This window comes from Bos mutus, chromosome 11, assembly GCF_027580195.1.
Source record: "Bos mutus isolate GX-2022 chromosome 11, NWIPB_WYAK_1.1, whole genome shotgun sequence".
Taxonomy (NCBI): Eukaryota; Metazoa; Chordata; class Mammalia; order Artiodactyla; family Bovidae; genus Bos; species Bos mutus.
The window spans coordinates 48,426,500-48,446,882 of NC_091627.1; positions in this window are offsets into that span (position 1 = coordinate 48,426,500).

Sequence of the window (20,383 nt, forward strand, 5' to 3'; positions counted from 1 at the left end):
AAAAATATATCTAGGAATTTCTCTGGAGCTGTTTGGGTCAGTTCAGTTTCAGATAGTTCCTTGTTCCAGCTTATATTTCTTCTCAAGGTCTATTGACCCCTTCCAAAACTTAGTCAATGTTAACTACAGAGTTTTAATCTGTTGTACCGGTTGTTTCCAGAGTGGTTCCCTCTTCTTTGTTTATTTTGGCTTCCTTTGTTTGCAAGTCTCTTCAGTGTCTAATTTCTGCCTTGAAACCAATGGAAGAAGGTGGTCATTTATTTAGACTCACTTGTTCAGTTGTGTTGTGGGGAGGGAGGAACACTGCAAACAAATATCACTGGCATGTGTGGTGAGTGCTTGCAGTGTATGGACCACTCTGGGTTAGCAAGCTTATTGTTTGTGAAAGTATTCATAATATCCATAATTGATATAACTTTTTCCTAGTGGCTTAGATTATTATAAAAGTGAGTGATATTATTTGACAAAGTGACATAAGAAGGGCAGAAGTTTCAAACCTCATCAGATAGATAATAATGGACTAGAACAGATAGATTTCTATCAAGAAATACATGCTAGCTGCTTTCTTCTATAAAATTGTTTAACTTCCTCAAAGATATACAAAGTAGTTCGTGTAATTTATGACTCAGGAAACTGAGTCAGAGAGAGATGCCTCTTAGTATCCGGCTACAATACAAACAAAATCTGATCCTCAAAGACATGGTTCTTCCTACTCTTTTGAATGTGTCTATGAATGTATTTGCATAAATATAGTTCTGCAAGATGACATCTAAACAGGTAACATTATATATAACATATGTACTACATACATGGTTTCTTATAGCTTTATAATGACATAATCCAAAAATGTAAATCACCTTCACTAAAATATTTGATTTATAAATAAATTTTTGATATGTAACAGCAAAGCAAGTAAAAAGAATTTGCCTACTGAGATGGACACTGAGAATAGATTTAACAATGTTTCTGAAACTTCCTATACATATTACATGGGCATCTTGTTAAAATGTAGATTCTGTTTCAGTAGGTCTGGAGGGGGGCCTAAGAAGCTACATTTCTAACAAGCTCTGTGTGATGTTGATGCTGTTTAGCCATGAACTACACTTTAAGTGACAATGGATTATAGGGTCTAATCATTTACAATTCAAAAAGCTAACCTTTCTTTTTAGGAGGAGCTATTAAAATGCTTATAGAAAGCTACATAAATAATTTTAAACTATATTAAAAATAGCAAGCAGTAAAATGCATTTTACTGTGTGACTTTTTTATCATCACTGATTAGACTGACTAACATTGGTACAAAGTCCACAGTGTCTGTTGTTTCCATATATCTACATAAAATGTTCAGCTTCTCTTACTCTCAGCAGGTAAGGTCTCATTAGCACCTGTGATTTAAAAAGCCTGAGCTTCTCCCAGCAAGATGCAGTTTTATTAATACATGCTATATTTATATATCTCTCACTTTATGATGTTATTATGTGCAACCAAATGTATAGTTATTACTCTAGGACCTGTTTACTTCATAAATATTGACTGCTAAAGGTGTGAATCTTACTAGAGACTTTTGCATAACTATATGAGAGTAAACATTAAACAAAAATGACTTAAGAATAAATGAAAATAGTAACTTGGATTAAGTGGAAAGTAGGATGACAAGAGTAATAAAATAATAGTTGTGAAATGAATATGCTTGCTAGCTGCTATTAAATATGAATGCTATTATTTTTGAAGTAATAAATATATAGATTTCTAACTATCACTTTCAGGAGAATTGTGACTTTTTTACTAAATACAGTGTCTGAAATACCTTTATTTGGTTGTTCTTAGTGCTGTGGTGTGACAGTAAATATTTAACAATTAGCATTCTCTAATAAAAAAGTCAAATATGCAGCATTTTCAGGTTTCCACAGTGTAAAAGTTCACCAAGATCAATTTCTACCAACCAACACGACATTGCTGAGCACAGAGTTAAATAAAGATGCTCAAGTGGGCTCTTTCAAGCCAGTAGAAGCTGTTTGTAACACACCACTGACACTGACTCAACAACAATGAATATGATTTTGCTTTAACAATATTGTATTGCAATAATTGTCAATGAACATTCTTTGTGATACCTATTATATGTTTTAATAATAAAATGTGGACAATGCAAGCAAGATAAAGACAAAATTAATAATAAATCTAACATTGAAAATATAATAATATTGGAAAACCAAGAAAAAATGGACAAGTTTTTAGGATCATATACCTGCCAAGACTAAATTAAGAAGAAAGAAAAGAAATAAACAATTTCAATATACCAAAGAAGATATACAGATGGCTAACAAGCACATGAAGAGATACTCAGTATAATTAATCATTAGAGAAACTAACGCATATATATGGAATTTAGAAAGATGGTAACAATAACCCTGTGTACGAGACAGCAAAAGAGACACTGATGTATAGATCAGTCTTATGGACTCAGTGGGAGAGGGAGAGGGTGGGGAAATTTGGGAGAATGGCATTGAAACATGTATAATATCATGTATGAAACAAGTCACCAGTCCAGGTTCGATGCACGATACTGGATGCTTGGGGCTGGTGCACTGGGATGACCCAGAGGGAGGGTATGAGGAGGGAGGAGGGAGGAGGGTTCAGGATGGGGAACACAGGTATACCTGTGGCGGATTCATTTCAATATTTGGCAAAACTAATACAATATTGTAAAGTTTAAAAATAAAATTAAAAAAAAAATAAATGCAAATCAAAAACACAATGAGATATCTCCTCACACCTGTCAAAATGTCTATCATGGAAAGTCTACAAATAGCAAATATTGGAGAGAATATGGAGAAAAAGGAACCCTTGTAGACTTTTAGTAGGAATGTAAATTGGTACAGACACTATGAAAAACAGTATGAGATAGCCTAAAAAAACTAAAAGAGAAGTAACGTATCCATCAATTCCACTCCTGGGTATGTATCTGGAAATGAAACATTATTTCAAAAAGGTATATACAATCCAATGTTCATAGCAGCACTATGTACAATAGCTAAGATATGAAAGCAACCTAAGTGTCCATCAACAAATGAGTGGATAAAGAAGATATGGTATATGTGTGTGTGTATAAATGCAGTGGAATATCATTCAGCAGTTAAAAATAATGAAATTCTGCCATTTGCATCAACATGGATGGACCTGGAGGACATTATGCTTAACGAAATAAATCCAATAAAAAGTAATGTATGATAACACATATTTTGAATCTAAAAAAATAAGACAGAAGAAGGTATGTAGCAAAACAAACTCACAGATATAGAAAAGCTACTAGTCACTAGTGAGGAGAGGCAAAAAGAGAGGGGGCAATTTGGCAGTATATGATGAAGAGATACAAATTACTATATATTAATATAAAATATATAAACTAAAAGAATACATTATATAGCACAGGGGAAGATAGTTATTATAATAATTTTAAATGACTATTATCTGTAAAAAAAAGCATCACTTGAAATTTAAGTTCATTTTTAGACACAGTGAAGTATTTCTTCATACAGCAGGCTTTGGAGTTAACAAGTTCATTTCAGTCACTCAGCTCTGACTGACTCTTTGCAACCCATGAACTGCAGCATGCCAGGCTTCCCTGTGCATCAACAACTCCCAGGTCTTACTCAAATTCATGTGCATCGAGTTGGTGATGCCATCCAACCATCTCATCCTCTGTTGTCCCCTTTTCCTCCCGCCTTCAGTCCTTCCCAGCATTAGGCTCTTTTCCAATGAATCAGTTCTTTGCATCAGGTGGTCAAAGTATTGCAGCTTCAGCTTCAGCATCAGTATTTCCAATGAATATTCAGGACTGATTTCCTTTAGGATTGGCTTATTGGATCACCGTGCTGTCCAAGGGACTCTCAAGAGTCTTCTTCAACATCACTGTTCAAAAGCATCAATTCTTCTGTGTTCACCTTTCTTTATAGTCCAACTCTCATATCCATACATAACTACTGGAAAAACCATAGCTTTGACTAGATGGATCTTTGTTGGCAAAGTAGTGTCTCTGCTTTTTAATATGCTGTCTAGGTTGGTTATAGCTCTTCTTCCAATGAGCAAGCATCTTTTAATTTCATGGCTACACTCACCATCTGCAGTGATTTTGGAGTCAAAAAATAAGTCTGTCACTGTTTCCATTGTTTCCCCTTCTGTTTGCCATGAAGTGATGAGATTGGATGCCAAGAGTTAATAAAATGTTCAGTGAAGTTTATAGACACGAGTTATGTTAGTGTATCATGACAACAAATAGTATACCATTCATAGTAAAAATATGCTTGAAAAAATTTTTGTTTCCTGGATTTTAAAAATAAAAAATCTACAATGATGCATTTAAAAAAATTAAATAATGTAAAGTAGGAAGACCAGAAGAGAATCAATGTTATAGGATCTCTATTCATATCCAGGTGTTTTTAAAGTTAGTTTCCTATTTGGTTTATTGTCTGTGAAAAATATAATTAGTTACTTAGTTGGAGCATTTAAGACAACATATTTAACTTGGGGGTCAGAAATATTTATATACTTGCCTTAACTTCCTAGTAGAAAGAAAAACAATGCATTAGCTAAAGACAAAGTATAAAGTTTACTCACTTCCTAGATTAAAAAGTGGAAGAGGGATTTGAAAAGTGTCAAGGAAACTGACAAAAGCTTAAATGGAGTGCATTTCCAAAGTTTAATCCAATGGAATCTTTTAGGATATAGAAAACTTCAGTGTGAACTGGTTAAATTTCCCCCCAAGTAGATAGCTTATTAGACAATGATTATCACTTGCTCTCCATATCCATGGAAAAGATTTAAATAAATATGGAAGATATTTACATCAGACACATTTATGAAGTTCTTAACTGCCTGTGTTTATAGAATAAATATAAGAGCCTCTCCAGGAATAGTCTATATCCTCTCATAGGAAAAATTTCAACCTATAAGCACACTATTCAGTTGAAAAAGATGGATTCTCAGATCTCTTTGTTTCACCTCAATATTATAAATTTCTTTTGCAGAAACTATAAAAGAATAAACTGCATTAAAGATGCATCCACAGAAAGTATGTCTGATCCTTTGTGACCCCATGGAATGTAGCCCACCAGGATCCTCTGTCCATGGAATTCTCCAGGCAAGAATACTAAAGAGGGTTGCCATTTCCTTCTCCAGGGGATCTTCCCCACCCAGGGATTGAACCTGGGTCTCCTGCATTGCAAGCAGACTCTTTACCATATGAGCCACCAGGGAAGCCCATGTATTTAAAGAGGACACAGCAAGTAGTTTGACACAAGCTCACAGGCTGTTACTTCTACTCTTTGACCTTCTGGTTTGAAAAAAAGAAAAACAACAACAACAACAAAGCTTTTCACTATATCCCAGTAATACAGTTTTTACATTCATTTCAATAAAAGAAAATCCCTGTATATAAACTCTCTTTCATCACAAGAGTAGAATTCTAGCCACCTTAAAAAAAATCATTATGTTCTATACTCTGTTATGAAGGTGTTAACAGAGTTCTTATTGTTTCATTATTTATTTATCCTTTTTTAGTTTGTTACATATTGGTATTTTCACTAAATTTCAGGGTTAGGACAAAGCTATTGTTTTTAGGAAAACTTTTCAAGTGAAGGAAGAGTAAAAGGAACATGTTCATGGATCAGCCATGAATTAGAGGCAATCTTATGGAAATCTCCCTTGTGAAACATGTTTATCTGAGCCTCAGATAAAACTGTGCAAGAGTAGATTATTCAACTTGAGGCAAAACAAGTTCATTTTGATAGAAGAAAAAAGTTAAAGTGGACAGAAGCTAAGTTTATATATGGCTATCTATGGCAAACAAGTTTTTGTTAATTGTCTCAAGAACTATTCATGATGCCGCTTGGGTTGGTTATTCTTTTTTATCTAAAAAATACAGCATTTTTTTCAGTTGTTCTCAGGCAGAAGAATGAGATAGGAGCACATACTGTGGCCTTTAGGTCCCCTAGAACAGTAGTCTTTTGAACTTCCCTCTAAGGGGCCATTGCCCACTAATCTGATGATAGGCAGGGTAGCATATTAATGAAATTCAAATAGGTAGAAATTTCTGGTCTGGACTTGTATAGACAAATGCATGCCACTGATTGGCATGCATTTGACAAAATGCCATTGGTATATGGCAATTATATAACAAATGACTGAAGAAAATGCCCTGATTTGCCATTTCTGTGCTATAGCTATTCCCATCTATGTTTACTTAAAGCTAAGAGTATATTACTGAACATTGAGGGAAAATGGGCAATAGCATGTCATTGTATTTTATTTATAACATGCTGAAACAATAGAATATATATAATCTCAAGGGTATGGATAACAGTAAAATATAGGAACTAGGAAGTAAGTTTGGGTATTTAAAGGATTTGCATCTTTAAAAATAATGTATTAAAATGTACATTTATGCAATTTAAGTTTAATAATCAATTAAAAAACTTTCTGAAAATTGAAAATTTTTTTCTTATGAGTCAGTTCAAGCCAGCTCCAGGAGATTATCGAATACAATCACATATACATATATGGTGTGAATGTATGTACATCTTAATTAAAGCTGCTCTGTTACAAACAAATTGTAGTAGTTAGCCTTATATCTAGGGTCTGTAAATCTCACTGTAAAATAATATTTCTTTTGAGAGTCTTGTTTGATAGCTTGGAGGGCTGTCTTTAAGGCTCCTTATAAAACACAGAGCACTAAACTCCTAAACCGCCACTACTTAGTGCCATCTGAAACTAAATGCAGGATATCTGAGGTCACACAACATAGTTGTCATTAGCCAAAATAATAATCAATTCTTACATGATACATCCGTCTGAATATCATAGCTAGTGCCCTATCTTCATGTGCTGTAGTAACATTCTTGTCGAAAATCCCATCAGTTTTTTCTATCAGGAAAAATTCTCCTTGTTTGTTTTCTTCCTTCCTAACCTTATTCTTCAAATGCCCATGTTAAGAAAAGGATTTCACAAATAGATTGGAATAATACCCTCAACAGCAGATAGTATAATCCTACATATTACACAGAGGAACAGAATTTGACTCCATTTGTTTTCTTTCTTTCCTTCCTTCCTTTCTTTTTAACATTTTTACTGAAAGTTCCTCTAAAAAGAGCAAAGGTACTGGTGTTCTTTGTGACCTAAATGCCACTAATGAAGTTAGTTACCAGTGGAGGAACATGACATAGAAATTGGTAAAATTTTCTGCCCCATCTTTTTGTATTATTGTTATTCAGTCTCTAAGTCGTGTCTGACTCTTTGCAACCCCACAGATTGTAGCATGCCAGGCTTTCCTGTCCTTCACTATCTCCCAGAGTTTGCTCGATTCATATCCATTGAGTCAGTGATGCTTCGTAACCATCTCATCCTCTGCTGCTGCTGCTGCAAAGTCACTTCAGTCGTGTCCGACTCTGTGCGACCCCATAGATGGCAGCCCACCAGCTTCCCCGGTCCCTGGGATTCTCCAGGCAAGAACACTGGAGTGGGTTGCCATTTCCTCTCCGATGCATGAAAGTGAAAAGTGAAAGTCAAGTCACTCAGTCGTGTCCGACTATTCGTGACCCCATGGACTGCAGCCTACCAGGCTCCTCCGCCCATGGGATTTTCCAGGCAAGAGTATCTCATCCTCTACTGCCCTATTTTTTCAAGCTTTACAAACATCCAGGTCTTTCCCAGTGAGTTGGCTATTTGCATCAAGTGGTCAAAGCATTGGAGCTTCAACTTTAGCATCAGTCCTTCCAATGAATATTCAGTGTTGATTTCCTTTAGGATTGACTGGTTTAGTCTCCTTGCTATCTAAGGGACTCTCAGGAGTCTTCTCCAGCACCACAATTCAAAGGCATCAGTTCTTTGCCACTCAACCTTCTTTCACATCTTTCACATCTATACTTGACTACTGGAAAAACCATAGCTTGACTATTGGACCTTTGTTGGCAAAGTGATGTCTCTGCTTCTTAATACACTGTCTAGATTTGTCATAGCTTTTCTTCCAAGGAGCAAGCATCTTTTAATTTCATGACTGCAGTCACCATCTGCAGTGATTTTGGAGCCCAAGAAAATACAGTCTGTCTCTGCTTGCACTTTTCCCCCATCTACTTGCCAGGAAGTGATGGGACTGGATGCCATGTTCTTTGTTTTTTGAATGTTGAGTTTTAAGCCAGCTTTTTCACTCTCTTCTTTTACCCTCATCAAGACACTATTTTTTAAAATTTTATTTTATTTATTTATTTATTTTTTACAATATTGTATTGGTTTTGCAGTTTGTCTTCACTTTCTGACATTAGAATGGTATCCTCTGCATATCTGAGGTTGTTGATATTTCTCCCATAAATCTTAATCCAAGCCTGTTATTCATCTATCCTGCATTTTGCAACATGTACTCTGCATATAATATACAGCCTTTGACATACTGCCTTCCCAATTTTGAACCAGTCTATTTTTCTGAGTCTGATTCTAGCTGTTGCTTTTCAGGAGACAGACAGGTGGTGTGGTATTCTACGTCTTGAGGAATTTTCCACAGTTTGTTGTGACCCACATAGTCAAAGACTTTAGTGTAGTTAATTAATCTTAAAAAAAAATCAGTATCTTTGGTTATGTCATTTTACCATATCACAGAAACTGAGATGAAGAAATTCTACAAATTACCTAGTACTAGTTATTATCTTTTGCTTTGCTAAGTCACTACAGTCGTGTCCAACTCTGTGCGACCCCATAGACAGCAGCCCACCAGGCTCCCCCGTCCCTGGGATTCTCCAGGCAAGAACACTGGAATGGGTTGCCATTTCCTTCTCCAATGCATGAAAGTGAAAAGTGAAAAGTGAAAGTGAAGTCGCTCGGTCGTGTGCGACCCTCAGCCACCCCATGGACTGCAGCCCACCAGGCTCCTCTGTCCATGGGATTTTCTAGGCAAGAGTACTGGAGTGAGGTGCCATTGCCTTCTCTCAAATATAGTATTATTTGTTTATATTCATTCTATGCAATTCATAAAATTCATTTTAATTTTTGTTAGCTTGTGTTGAGATACAGGGCTTCCCTCTTGCTATTGAGCAACAATTCTGCCCTGAAACCTAATTCTCTTATCATTGATGTGAAATCTGGCATCCATATGTCCTTTCCTACAGGACATCTCAAATATTTGAAGAAATATTTCCTGTGCCAACTTATTTATTTATTCTAGAATATATATGGCCTGGTTATTTAAAATCTTGTATGTGACATGATCTTGAGTATCTTTTTTCTCCCATTTACTTTCTTTGGAATTCACGCGAATTCATTACATTGTCATTATAGTACTTTGCACAGAACTAAACACAATTCTTAAAGGTTGTCTCTCACTAACTCATTTTAACTCTAACTCTCCTACAATTAAAAACTTTTATTCTCAGACTTTTCATATCCTCTTTACCTGGGCTCATTTTCACTTGTGAAAAACTTATTATGGGACATAAAATGTAGATTTAAACTATGAATTTCATCTTTGAAATGACTTTCAAATAGTGCTTACAAAAAAAAATTACTAAGCTGCTCAAAGTTGATAGATTATGTCAGCCAACATACTTTCTCCAAAACATATGCCCCCAAATGGTCTATTATAGGCCACTTAGACTGTCTTTGATATATTTTTTTTAACTTGAAAATGGAAATGTGTGGTGTAAAGAATATTTTCTTTAAATGAAATTTTCATTGGAGGTGAAAATCTAGAATAGTGACCTCAAATTTTCTCTTCTCCTTAAAAAAAATAAATTGAAACAAAGTAAAATAATTAAACATATTATACAGAGTGAAGTAAGCCAGAAAGAAAAACACCAATACAGTATACTAACGCATATATATGGAATTTAGAAAGATGGTAACGACAACCCTGTATGCGAGACAGCAAAAGAGACACAGATGTATAAAACAGTCTTTTGGACTCTGTCGGCGGGGTGGGGAATGATTTGGGAGAATGGCATTAAAACATGTATAATATCATATAAGAAACGAATTGCCAGTCCAGGTTCGAGGAGGATACAGGAAGCTTGGGGCTGGTGCACTGGAATGACCCAGAGGGATGGTAGGGGGAGGGAAGAGGGAGGGGTTCAGGATGGGGAACACATGTACACCTGTGGTGGAGGCATGTTGATGTATGGCAAAACCAATACAATATTGTAAAGTAAAAAAAAAAAAAAGCCTCCCATCTATGTAGTGACTCCAGGTTTGAATGAGAAGGGATTTGGACAAAGTGAGTCTGTTGTTGGTGGTGGCAGGGCCCAGTGAAATGAATTGATGGGTTATTATAAGGGCTTCCTTTGTGGCTCAGCTGGTAGAGAAACTGCCTGCAATGAGGGAAACCCGGGTTTGATCCCTGTGTTGGGAAAATCCCCTGGAGAAGGCAAAGGCTACTCACTCCAGTATTCTGGCCTGGAGAATTCCTAGGACACTATAGTCCATGGGGTCACAAAGAGTTGGACACGACTGAGTGACTTTCACTTTCACTATAATAATTAAAAGAATGAAATTAGCTTAGAATGACTATAAAATCTTTAATAATAGTGACATATAGATCTATATTATATCATATATATTTTTCATTTTTAACATCTTTTTTTTTGAGTACCTAATTGTGTGTTTTTTTTGTGATGTTCATCTTAACATTTTTGTGTTATAAATAACTTACTATTGGAGGACTGATGGATCACCATTTTAATGTAAATTCCTGCTGTTTTTATGCCTTTCTTTTATGAATCTATACTGATCTGAAGTTGCCATTATGTTACTCTTTTTTCAGGATCTAAAGTTTAACTGGGGATAACTTGAAACAGAGTTTCTTTTTTCTTTTAGATAAAATTATTTTTGTATCATTCCAATGCCCTTTCCAAACTCATTTTTTCCAACTCTCAATTTCACATGCCATAATTTAAATGCCATGCATCACTGGGTCCAAACAGATCAATTAAATAAGCATTGGAGTGGGAATTGGCTTATGGTAACATCCTAGACATTCAGAGAACAACTTTGAAAAGCACAACACTAGCTTTCCCTAGTGGATGAAGACTCCATGACTATATCATAGGTTTCAGGAGAGAAGATTATGATTGAACAGAAAGATCTGAATGTTATATGTGCAGAGAAATAAAGTATTAGTTTCTATGTTCTTATTTGAAGAGAGACTGACAAATTCATTACCATAAAATACATTAGAATAAGTTGATTTATGTATATAAATTGTTGATTTACTATAATGGACTAAAATGTATTTTGCAGTTTCCAAATACTGTAAAAACAGAGTGGAGAGGGATGTATATCCTCGGGCATGGCCTTAGCTACAGAGAGAAAACACAAGTGATAAACAACATATGGTAGTGCCTTTATTTCCCTTCACTTTAACACTTTCTTGATGTGAAGAGAGAGTTGCTTCTTTAATCAATACAATTAACATAACTTCAGATATAGCCTTTCGCTTTATATTCTAGGCCCCTTTCAAAGTCCCCTTTCCTTCCTTGCCAGCACGTTATTGTCATGGTCCTATTCTGGCATTATCTGGTATTAGTATCCCAGATTTTAGCTTTGGATAGTCTTCTCATTTTATTTTTAGTAGTTTATCGCATTCCAATCCTAGTCTGTGAAGTTATTTAGCCCCTCTCCTTTTTTCTCTCTCCCTTTCCTTGTTATTGTCATAGTTTTTTAGGAAGATAGTTGAAGATGACCCAAAGGCTGTAACTTCTTGATATCCTATGTGGAACTGCCAATCATCCACTGATGAACTTCTGATTAAATTTCCAAATTACAGCTAACTGACCAAACCAGACTTTAGCTACATGGTTATCTCCTAAAGATGCAGCAATTTACAGAGCAAAAAATATCCTCTCTGTTTATACAAAGTAGAAATGTAATTCAAACAAGCAAGATTAACAGATTATCCAAAACACTATTTGAAGAATTTCTGCACATGAAACTTAAAATTCTAGCCAGTGAATACTTACTACACAGGAACCACAATTCTTAGATTGTACGCAGTATATACCCTTTTCTGTGTCCATTGCTGTCGCATCTACTTACTGTACTTCCTCTATTCTTCCATGAATTCAGTCACTCAGTCGTGTCTGACTCTTTGCAACCCCGTGAACCACAGCACGCCAGGCTTCCCTGTCTATCACCAATTCCCAGAGCCTACTCAAACTCATGTCCATTGAGTTGTTGATGTCATCCAACCATCTCATCCTCTGTTGTCCCCTTCTCTTCCAGCCTTCAATCTTTCCCAGCATCAGGATCTTTTCCAATGAGTAAGTTCTTCCCATCAGGTGGCCATAGTGTTTCAGCTTCAGCATTAGTCCTTCCAATGAATATTCAGGATTGATTTCCTTTAGGATTGACTAGTTGGAGCTTCCTTGCTGTCCAAGGGACTCTTAAGAGTCTTATCCAACACCACAGTTCAAAAGCATTAATTCTTCAGTGCTCAGCTTTCTTTATAGTCCAACTCTCATATCCATACATGACTACTGGAAAAACCATAACTTTTACTAGATGGCAAGGTTGTCTCTGCTTTTTAATATGCTGTGTATTATGCTTCAGCATATTTGTTGCAAATAACATTTAGCTGGCACCTTTCCATATATATATATGTATGTATTTTAATTAGGTGATATGTGAGAGACTGAAGACAGGGGTTTCATGACCCTACTCTCTCTATTTTGGGCTGAATCTATGTCATTGTCTACATTTTTGCTGGATTTGAGCCTCTACCCACTCCCACCCGCACTCCCACCCAGGAACAGCTCTTCTATCCATGGACACAGTTTCCACTTGAAGCCCTCATTGTTGTTTCAACTTCATCTAAATAACCTCACATTGGAGGTTTTGGTAAGACCCTTTCCTCTTGCTCTTCCATCCCCAGAAAGGTAAGAACTATTATAGTCAATTTGAATTACATTAACTTTTGTTGCTATTGTTGTGTATTGATCTCTTAAAAGATTTTTAGTTACTAGTTTCATTTATTGTGTGCATGCAGGCTTGCAAGCTTAGTCATTCAACCATCTCTGACTCTTTGCAACCCTTTGGGCTGTAGCAAATTAAGCTCCTTAGTCCATGGGGCTTCTCTAGGCAAGAATACTAGAGTGGGTTGCCATGCTCTCATCCAGAGGATCTTCCAGACCCAGGGATGGAACCCATGTCATCTGCACTGCAGGTGGTTTCTTTACCCATTGAGTCATTGGGGAAATCCCTGTTTATTGCATGTGTTGAACTAATTAGAGAGGGCTCCTTATTCTGACCTGAGCTAGACTGATACGTTTTGAAGTGTATCTGCGTATCTGAATGAATCTATATAAGTGGATGGGTTTCAACTTCAATTAGATTCTCAGGCATAGCACTTCGAATGTTCATTCTGGAACGTAAGAAAGAAGGTTTTTTTCTCCACTCAGTTTCTGCTCTCCTGCCAGGCATGTACAATGTCCATTTATCTAAATAAGTGACAGAATGAATAGATCTATTATGTTAACAGCTAAATGCAAACCTTGAATAACTATCAGACAGTGAGCTCATAAGGTCCTATCCCTGATGAAGTATATCCAACTTAATCTATGTAATATAGTCTGGAGTCAGGGAGCCTGATTCTTCCAGCTTCTTTTTTCTTTTTCAAGAATGCTTTGGCTATTCACTGTTTTTCATGTTTCCATACAAATTGTAAAAAAAAAATTTTTGTTATTCTAACTCCGTGAAAACTACCAACTGTAGATTGCTTTGGATATAATAGTCATTTTCACAATATTGATTTTTCCAATCCAAGAACATGGAATATCTCTCAATTTGTTTGTGTCATTTTTTTATTTCTTTTATCAGTATCTTATGGTTTTCTGAGTACAGATCTTTAACCTGTTATGTAGGTTTATTCCAAGGTGTTTTATTCCTTGTTGAAATGCTAAATGAGAGTAGGAAAAATATTTACAAATGAAGCAGCCAGCAAGGGACTAATTTCCAAAATATACAAACAGTTCATGCAGCTTAGATATATGAGCCTGATAAAAAACAAAAATAGGCAGAAAATCTAAATAGAAATTTCTCCAAAGTAGAAATACAGATGGCCAAGAAGCACATGAATATATGCTCAACATCACTGATTGTCAGAGAAACCCAAATCAAAACTACAATGAGGTTTCACCTCCCACCAGAATGGCCATCAAAAAAAAAAAAAAAAACATGCAAAAACTAATACTTGAGAGGACGTGGAGAAAAGTGAACTCTATTATATTGGTGGGAATGTTTATACAACCTCTATGAAAATCAGTATGGAGCTGTTGTTGTTCAGTCACTCAGTCATGTCAGACTCTTTGCAAACCCATGGACTACAATACACCAGGCTTCCCTGTCCTTCACTACCTCCCAGAGCTTGCTCAAACCCATGCCCATTAAGTCAGTGATGCCATCGAACCATTTTGTCCTATGTTGTCCCCTCCCCCTCCTGCCTTCAATCTTCCCCAGCATCAAGGTCTTTTCAAATGAGCCAGCACTTCCCATCAGGTGGCCAAAATATTGGAGAATCAGTTTCAGCATCAGTCCTTTTAATGAATATTCAAGATTGATCTCTTTTAAGATTGATGATTTGATCTCCTTGCAGTTCAAGGGACTCTCAATAGTCTTCTTCAACACCACAGTTCAAAAGCATCACTTCTTTGGCTCTCACATCCATACATTATTCCTGGAAAAACCATAGCTTGACTATACAGACCTTCATAAGCAAAGTAATGTCTCTGCTTTGTGGCTTAGCTGGTAAAGAATCTGCCTGCAATACAGGAGACCTGGGTTTGATCCCTGGGTTGGGAAGATCCCCTGGAGAAGGAAAAGGCTACCCACTCCAGTATTTTGGCCTAGAGAATTCCATGGGCTGTATAGTCCCATTGGATTGCAAAGAGTCAGACAGGACTGAGTGACTTCCACTTTTCACCAGGTTTGTCATAGTTCTTTTTTCCAGGGATAAAACATCTTTTAATTTTGTGGCTGTCGTCACTATCTGCAGTTTGGAGACCAAGAAAATAAAGTCTGTCACTATTTCCATTGCTTCCCATCTATTTGCCATGAAGAGATGGGGCCAGATGCCATGATCTTGGTTTTTTGAATGTTTAGTTTTAAGCCAACTTTTTTATTCTCCTCTTTCACTTTCATCAAGAGGCTCTTTAGTTCTTCACCTTCTGCCATAAAGGTGGTGTCATCTGCATACCTGCTGCTGCTGCTGCTGTTGCTAACTCGCTTCAGTCGAGTCCGTCTCTTTGCTACCCCATAGATGGCAGATCACCAGGCTCCGCCGTCCCTGGGATTTTCCAGGCAGGAACACTGGAATGGGTTGCCATTGCCGTCTCTGTCTGCATATCTGAGGTTATTGATATTTATCCTGACAATCTTGATTCCAGTTTGGGCTTCATCCAGCCCAGCATTTCTCATGCTGTACTCTGCATATAAGTTAAATAACCAGGATGACAGTATGCAACCTTGACGTACTCCTTTCCCAATTTGGAACCAGTCTGTTGTTCCATGTCCAGTTATAACTGTTGCTTCTTGACCTGGATACAAGTTACTCAGGAGGCAGGTAAGGTGGTCTGAGATTCATATCCTTTCAGAATTTTCCAGTTTGTTGTTTTCCATCCAGTCAAAGGCTTTAGTATAGTCAGTGAAGCAGAAGTAGATGTTTCTCTGGAATTCTCTTGCTTTATCTATGATCCAACAGATGTTGGCAATTTGAATTCTGGTTCCCCTGCCTTTTCTAAACCCAGCTTGAGCATCTGGAAATTCTCAATTCATGTACTGTTGAAAAATGGCTTGGAGAATATTCAGCATTACTTTGCTAGCATGTGAAAATTGTGCAATTGTGTGGTAGCTAGAACATTCTTTGGCATTTTGCTTCTTTGGGACTGGAATGAAAACTGATCTTTTCCAGTCCTGTGGCCACTACTGAGTTTTCCAAAGTTGCTGGATATTGAGTGCAGCACTTTCACAGCATTATTTTTTAGGATTTGAAGTAACACTGCTGGAATTCCATCACCTCCACTAGCTTTGTTTGTAGTGATGCTTCCTAAGGCCCACTTTACTTCCCACTCCAAGATGTTTGACTCTAGGTGAGTGACCATACCATCATGGTTATCTGGGTCATTAATATCTTTTTTGTATAGTTCTTCTGTGTATTCTTGCCACCTCTTTTTAATGCCTCCTGCTTCTGCTAGGTCCATATCATTTCTGTCCTTTATTGTGCCCATCTTTGTATGAAATTTTCCCTTGGTATCTCTAATTTTCTTGAAGAGACCTCTAGTATTTCCCATCCTATTGTTTTCCTCTATTTCTTTGGATTGTTCACTTAGGAAGGCTTTCTTATCTCTCCTTGTCATTCTTTGGAACTCTGAATTCAGACAGGTATATCTTTTCTTTTTGTCTTTGCCTTTCACTTCTCTTATTTTCTCAGCTATTTGTATGACTTTCTCAGACAGCCATTTTGCCTTTTCGCATTTCATTTTCTTGGGGATGGTTTTGCTCACTGTATATATCTAACTGATTCATTTTGTCATATACCTGAAATTAAAACAACATTGTACATCAACTGTATTTCCAAAATATTTAAAATGCTGTTTTGAACATAAGTAAGGAGTATGTAGGTACGTGGAAAATAGTAAAATGCTAAAGAAATTTAAGACAGCCGTATGATCAAATATCCATAATAAAAGCAAGTTCTTGACAACTATTCCTATCCTAGTTAATCTTTCTAAAAGAAGAAAAATAAGGAACTCTGTAGTCTACAAAGAAAATTTCATATAATTTTACTAAACAGATACTTTGTTAAATCTCTAGCTTTATAATCTGTCTTGTCTGCATGATGCTTTTTAACTTTCTTAAACTTTAATAAACCTCCTTAAAAATATCTATATTATTCAATGCTATTTTTCAAGCCTCATCAAAATTCAAGTCATTCACTATTTTAATGCATTTAATTAAACACTGAAAACTCTGTCTTTTAGATCAAAGTAAGTTTAAAGTAGATAGACCCAGTGAAGTAAAGTCAGTTTTCCCTAAGAACAATCTCATTGACAGGTGCACAAAGAAGTCTCCACAAGAATTTAATTATGTGAAGTAAATCCAGTGTATTGAACTTCATATGGTACCTGACACAAAGTAGATGTTTCAATTAAATATTAAGATTTTATACAGAAACATTTTACTCAAATTAATAATTTGTAAGATACAGATGTAAACCTCTGACACAATGTTAATCAGTCCAGTTGAGTGGACACATATATTTAGAAATGTGGATCGTTTCAGTGTTTCCAATTACATCTCCTTCAACAAAGGTGTTCCACAGTATGCCCTGGTGAATTGAAAGGTATTGCAGGTGTCAAGTCGATATGCTCAGTTGCATCCAACTCTTTTTGAGCCCATGAAGAGCCCATCAGACTCCTCTATCCATGTACTCAAAGCAAAACAGCAGCACCGGTGATGGCCTCAAGATGTGACAGGAAATTCAGCTGAGGTCCTTCTGCTCTTGATCTGGAATAGCCTTCATCATGTGCTGTACCTCTAGTCTAACAAGTTGAAGTTTCTGGGCCATTTTTGTTTCACCTCAATGATCTGTATGGATAAATAGGGAAATAGTAGTTTGGGGATGTAAAATAGAATGTCTAATTAAGGACAGTGATGACCTTAAGGAGTTACAGGAACTTTCATTTTATTCTCCTCTTTTGACTTTAATATCACTTCTGGACAAATAGCCAAGGAAGGCATGTAAAGATTTTTAGGCTTGTTAACATCTTATTTCCTGGACACTGTTAGCTTCCAGTGATCCTTGTTTTTTGACTCATATATGTACTTTGTTCTGACATTTGTATATCATGACATTATATACAACGACCAAATTCTGTCTTGATGCTGGGGCCACAATGGACCTGGAAACGGCAATCTGCATTGTGCTGTATCAACTTCTCTGGCCATAATCTAATTTTGCTAGTATTAAGACACTATGAATTGTAATTCAAATATACTAAGCCTTTAAGTAAACTTTTAGGCTTTACTTAAATGTTTTAGTAAAACAATGTAAAATAAAATTTACATTAGTATTAACAAATAGATGAAGTATAGAGCATAACTGTTACCAACTTCTATAACTGTGGGTCTTGCTTAGAAAATCAATTCCTACTTTAAAAAATGAATTGGCTACAGTTTCCAAACAGCAGATGAGTAGGTTTGGATCTAATTTTCTGCTATTGCCAATCTAAATCTCATGATGTCCTAATTTGCCTCTTCACTCTGTCCTTCCATTGCTCTTCAGATTCGCCATACCAACTACTTTTCTATTCATTTCTTCTGTATCTTCCTCTGTCTCATAATTTAGAATCCCCTTTGTTTTGCCTGATAATGCTCTCAGCCTTAGAGATAAGGTTGTGCATTTAACTTTATGTATACTTTAATTCCTAGAAGTGCCACTTGAATGTAATTTTCCAGGAAATACCAGTAATTGTTTTTAAAGAACTTACATGTTAGAAACAAAAATTATTGATTCATTTCTGCAGGATGTCTTGGAGCTAAGCATGAGGTATCTAACACAGTTGTAAATTATTAAAGATGACTTCAAATTTATTGTCACTCCTCCCACTGAGAGGTGAGGTCTAATTTCCCTGGCCTTGAATATGGATTGATCTCAGAGACTTGTTTGACCAATGTAACGTGGCTAGAATGTTTTTTACTCTGTGACTTCTGAGGCTGCGTCATAAAAACTATTTGGGATCCTGCCCAGGTTTCTGGGAACTCATGTTCATAGAGCCCTCAGCCATCATGTAAAAAGTCTAGCTACCCTCTTTCAGAGACCAAATGAGAGGCTTGAGACTATTTGGGGAAGTAAAGGGCCCAGCTATGCCCAGTGTTCAAGCCATCTCTGCTAAGGTGACAGACATCTCAGTGAAGCCGTCTTGGCCATCCAGACCACAAGCTAAATACCACTGAGTGATTCTCGTCAATACTGTATTGGAGCTAAAAGATCCCACTGTAGAAATTTCTCCATTACTTCAAAGATACACAATAATGAAGTATGTTTGTATGACTATTGCTTCAGGCCCCTAACTTTTGAAGATTGCTGGGTATAGAGCAAAAGGTCATTGAAACACAGTTAAACATCAAATTGGTCAGATAGATGGCCAGTGAAAATGGCAAGATTCCTTTTCAGAGTACTTATTACCTATAACCAAGATGCAGGTCATATTTGGTATTAGACAATCCAAAATTTTGTGAAAACTACAGGAATAATATTGAAGTACCTCAGCTACTAGTTAAATATTTAAGTCATAAGGCATCTTGTATTAAGTTCATTCTATCTTATAATCATTGTGAATTTCTTTCATAATCCTTTCTTGAAATCAGTAAGTGTGGTAGATTAGGAATGGGAACAACTATGTTTAGAATGAAAGTAACATAATTTAAAACAACTTCTGTTCAAAATCTCCCTAAAGAATAAATATGGTATATGTGTGTGTGTGTGCATATGAACAATGTATATCTGCATTTATTTATTTATTGTCTTTGTTAGTAAGTTAAAGACAAAACACAGTCTCAGTCTTACTAGTCTTAGGTTATCTAGAAATGCAATTTTTCACATTTTTTCATTTTTAGTTTTTATAACTGTGTCTGCCAGTTAAACAGAGTCTGCTGGCATAAACTCTGAGCCTCTGTTAAGAAATAGAAAAGTTGACAGAACAGTGATCAGTACCTAGGCAACATTCTCACATTCTGAGGACATCACTGATGCTTCTATTTTATTTTGTTTTGTTTTGAGTACATATATACCTACAGAAACATAAGACTGCCATTTTATTCTACTGCTAGGAAGGACTTGATTTAATAGAACTTTTATGGAAACAGGAACGAGAAATAAAGAGAGGTTATTTATACTAAATGTTTTTAGTAAAATTCAAAATTAAATTTTAGACGAGGTTTACAGCAACTAACACTTTTCATTTCACCATCTATGTCTTACTCTCCCTGTTCCACCATTTTTACCACTTATACTCTTGAAAATCACAAACCAACCAAACAACCTTGTTTTAAAATTGAGCACTGTGCACTGATTTTAGATCTTTCCCTTCAACTTTGTAAAATAAGAAAAGTAAACAAAATATGAAACATTATATAATTTTACCTTAGCATTAAAAAATATCTGATCATAATTTCTATGAAATTAGCAAACATCTCTAACATCCAAATATCCCATGAAAATGTACTTAGCCCTTATTGTTATTAATTTCTTTCAAAATCAATATATTTAGCCTCCGAATATGAAAAATGTAGGAGCTTTTAAAACATGGGCCATGAAAAAATTGAAAGTTCACTCTAATAGAAGGGATATTTAAAC